Raw genomic sequence first — 4,668 nt, 5'->3', positions numbered from 1 at the left:
TAAAAAATACTACATTATTATTGTAGTATGGGTTAAAGAAACTTAGTATGTTATCATGTATATTCCAGCCATATTCCTGCTCTCAAAAAAAAGAAAAAAGAAAAAAAAAACAATAGACAAAGTAATAAGTGATATTACTATTATTATATAACATTGTAGTATATTAGAATTAGAATAATAAGTGATGGAGTATATTAGGATATGTCAGGCTATATGATACATTATTATGTTCCCGCGTGTCTTTGTAGTAGAATGTGATAGGAGTATTTTTTTACTATTATTATACCCATTAATTATATTACTCCGTATAATGAATAATAAGTGATGGAGTATATTAGGATATGTCAGGCTATATGATACATTGTAGGGGTATATGTAGCCGGACCCAAAAATTAATCTCGGTGTTACACTATTCACCATATTCAAGATTCCTTACTTTTATCTTTTGTTAAAAAAGGGAAGTGATAGATCCACACAAGTTTGATGATACTTTCCAATAATGTCCCTTCAATAAATTATAACAAAAAAACTTGTGAACATCTCATTAACAGTTTATTAAATCTGTGTAGATTTATCAAAAAAAAATGTTAGTAAATATCAACTCCCTAAAAAATTACCCCAACCCCACATAATCGCTAAATACAGCCTACTCCCAAAATTACGTTCATCGAAATCGTCGATTTCAAACAATCTGATCAAACAAAGCAGAGAATCGTTTGAATCACTTACAAATCGAAGGTTTACAAATTAAATCGGAGATGCATAACCGTTCATGGAGGTTTGTCATTGTCAAAATCATTGTTAATTCTAATCTTATTTCGTTATCAATTAATACAACATTTCTTGAATCTTAAGAATGAATTATTGTGTGATCTGAAGCAGGAATCACTTAAGATTATCACTTACAAATAGAAGGTTTACAAATTAAAGGTTCATAACCGTTCATGGAACTTTGTGATATGATTGTCAAAATAAATACTAATTTTTAATCTTATCTCGATATCAATTAATACAATGCTCACAAATCTTAGGAATGAATTATTGTGTGATTTGATTGCATGATAAAACATTGATCAGTTATTCCAATATAGGATGTATCTTATTTTTTGAATTCTTAGTTAAGATGGATAACACTTAGGCGTCATTGGACTCTAATATCTCAATCACTGTAAGCAATTTTTCTTCCTTCTTTTTGTGTTTTTTCATAATTATTAGTTTTACCAATGTATCGCATGCATGCTTTTGAACTGCAATGTTTAGTCAGGGGTGGAAATAGCAGGTTCTGTAGTTTGAGGCTCATGTACTGCAACTACGGTTAATGCCTACTCGACCTTGACTAGGTATATGCGGAGAAATATGCGTTCTAAGTTGTTAATCTGTACATCTACAGACCTACTCGACCTTGACTAGGTAAATACGAAGTAATATGCATTCTAAGTTGTTAATGTGCGATGAATTTATATGTATGTATATAAGGACTTATTTGAGTAAACTAAAGGGTTTAGAACCAACTCCTAACAAGAATCTGTTGATCAATAAGTTAGCAGAAGGTAAATGGCTACACAGGCCTTTATCATCAAAAACACGTGAACTTTTGTTAGGAATATCACATTATCTTAATTGTAATTTTTCATACTGATCTTGTTTTGAATTTGCGGAAGCTGGCTCGGTATTAATTTATATGTGTACTATGTTGAATGTAATATACAAACGCCATTTATGTCTAAAGATATTTGCAAACTTCCAATCACGGATGTAACTTACTTATGGTTCACATTTGTATAGGTTAAACTACGATAGTGCTTCCATTACTTTCTGCTTCACTCACTTTCTGTTGAACTTTCAGTGAAATTGTTTTTCTAGCATACAATTGTAACTTTAGGTGAAATGTGCTAGATGAATTACCTGTTTGAGCACGGGCTTAATACCTTAATTGTATTTTTTATTAACTAATTCATGCACATTGATGAAATATCCGTTTGAGCGGTTTGAGCGAGCACATAAAGCTTGAGTCACTTTAGCGAGCTTTAAACATGATCATGTATCACGTAAAGCTCTGTATGATGTCAAAGATGCTGTTTCTAAAATCCTAGATCATCACTTTCAAGTTAATGTTGTCTCATCTTTATATAATTTTTATCAAAAGATTTAACAACGCAAGGGTCTTAGAAACCAGAAGGGTTTCAGAAACCGTAAATTTGTTGGAAATGATTGAAAATAGACTTAAGAAAATACATTGAAACAACAGTAAGAAATTATCCTATATTAGACTAATTTGGTTCTAGGGTTAACAGTTATATACGACAATAGTTGTAGGTGACAACAAGTTGTTACAGGTTCGGGACCATTTAGTTATACATGAGTTGACCTGGGTTTTCTGTCCCCTCCATTTGGTCAAATGGTTGAAATTGAAACTTTATCTGGGTGGTTTCAAATGCTTACAACATCCAAATACATAATTATTATGAGTTCATATAATAATTCATATTGGCCAAGCCATACTGATCAGTTTTTACCCGCATGAAAATTTACATGGTAACTTGAACTCATACTATAAGGGTCTCAATTAGTTGGATCATTTAAGTCTTAATCATGTATGCAGTGCTGTTATTGTTATTTACCATTACTCTAATAATATATTATGTCAACACGATCTGTTAATGATATGATTTGTGTTTCTAAGATTCAAACGGTATTAATTCCCTAAGTCTGTACATATGTATCATATAATGTATATAAACATAAACATGTATATGCTAATGCTTTGATTTGTGACTGATGGTGAGATACAAGAGAAGGCAATGGCCAATCTATGATGTGAGTTTGTTGGTTTCAACTTTCAAGAGTTATTGAGATATGACACTCTTGTGTGGAATTTATCAAATATTTTTATTAGTAGTTAATACCTATTTTCGGTTGTGAAGCTAACACTATCGAATATTTTGTCATTTAACCTGTTTGAGAAACACTCGGCTACTCTTTAACGCTTTTTTCAACTACCATGAAACGCACAGGCTCAATACTTAGTAAATATATATAAGAAGAACGATCGATAGTTTTTTTAAGGATATCACCTTTTTTCGATGTTACAATCTGATATCCCCGTTCATACGAGTAAAGTTTTATCATTATCACAAAAAGGCAAGAATTGGTTATTCCCTGATTATTGATTCTTCCTTCTTTACTTTATTTCAGATGTATAATATAATATATAAGATATGTGTTCACTCTCACATTGAATTGTAACAAATGGATATTTTCAATGCATCGAAATTATAATGGCGAATTAGTAGCATAAGCAACTCAGATAAATGGGGTTCATACTTCAGCAATCATTATAAGTAATTATTCAATTTCGGTGAGAATTTAGGGTTTTTGATATTGTCCGACAAACTTGTGTAACTATGTTAATCTAGGTATGTTTAAGGTATTAAATTTGTCCCATCGTTTTGATTGCTTTAGGCTTTTTGGATTTAATTTCTTTTAATTCTGGGTATGTTTTTTCCGAAAGTTCGTACTTTTACTATGTTAAAAGATATACATAAGATAATGTATCCTGTTTTTCCCTGCAGGGGGGAGTGTAATTTGCAGATCAGTATTTATCAGAGTTATGTTACTGGTGTGAATTATTAGGGCATGTGTTTGTATAGTAAAATAGGAGAAATTTTTAATATTTGATACGAGTTGTTGATGTTTGTTTCAGATGTCTGCTTTGAATCAAAAGCCGGGGTTAAACCATATGCATGGGGATTCGTATGGACGTTTTGCTCCTGATAACAAGAGTGGGGATCATACTTGTTTAGGATGGAATGATTATATGAAGATGACGGAATTTTTGGAGCTGAGCGAAGGTTTATGGTTGATGATACAGTTGTATTTGGTATGATACGGCTGTATTTCGTATTGCCGTGTTGCTGTTGATAACAAGAGTGGGTGGTTTTTTTATCATCTCGGATTATGCAGTTGTAAAAAGGCGATTTATATATTAACATCAATTGTCTTATTTTCTACTGCAGTTGTTTACGAGTCTTTTGACTTGACACATTATGAATTGTGTACGATGCGGGAAGCTATAAAAGTTTTGATAAGGCTGAAGTTTATAGCTACACTATATGGTGTGTACATATCAATGTTTATAATTTGACTTGTATCTGCTACATATTGTTTGCATTTATAATGGTATGAACGGAGTTTTCCAAAGCGTTTTTAGTGTGCCAAGCTAACTGGTCAAAATGTGTAAAGATAGAATGTGTAGATTTTTAGTACATGGTTGTACATTTCTATTTTGCTTCCGGCGAGTAAAAGGAATTAACAACTTTGTGTTTGTAGCGCATGTGGTAGTGATCTGTTTCTCTTAGTGAGAGGTCAAAAATTCGATTCCCATGGGATGCAACATTGCACACAAGGTTGCCCTTTAGTCCTTTACCCTTTAATTTCACCCACTTTAATTTCACCCAAGGGTGCCTTTCGCACATCGCGTTATGGGGGCAGTGGGGGAGGGTGGGTTTTACCGCCCATGCCCTTGGATTGGGCTGGGTTTCCTTCTGGGCAACAATTGGGGGTAGGTTGTGGGAGATGAACGTGTGGGTGGTTCCCCACTGGGGGATCCGGTATTGCTGTTCAAAAAAAAAAAAAAGTAAAAGGCATTAACTCCAAAAACTATACTAA

The 4,668-nt window shown here is 32.8% G+C and overlaps 1 long non-coding RNA gene across 2 annotated transcripts; it reads left to right on the top strand.

Moving 5' to 3' along the window:
• Positions 1-726: 726 nt before the first annotated feature.
• On the top strand, positions 727-4,093 carry LOC139893349 (uncharacterized). Of its 2 annotated transcripts, none has more exons than XR_011774485.1 (3): positions 727-778; positions 1,119-1,168; positions 3,704-4,093. It is a non-coding gene; the product is annotated as an uncharacterized lncRNA (long non-coding RNA). The 2 variants fall into 2 exon arrangements; XR_011774484.1 differs by lacking the exon at positions 727-778 and adding an exon at positions 3,573-3,619 and having other exon boundaries at positions 1,132-1,168.
• The last annotated feature ends 575 nt before the right edge of the window (positions 4,094-4,668 follow it).

This window comes from Rutidosis leptorrhynchoides, chromosome 2, assembly GCF_046630445.1.
Source record: "Rutidosis leptorrhynchoides isolate AG116_Rl617_1_P2 chromosome 2, CSIRO_AGI_Rlap_v1, whole genome shotgun sequence".
NCBI lineage: Eukaryota > Viridiplantae > Streptophyta > Magnoliopsida > Asterales > Asteraceae > Rutidosis > Rutidosis leptorrhynchoides.
Note: the sequence above shows the minus strand (reverse complement) of the source record. Positions and strands in the feature narration are given on the sequence as shown.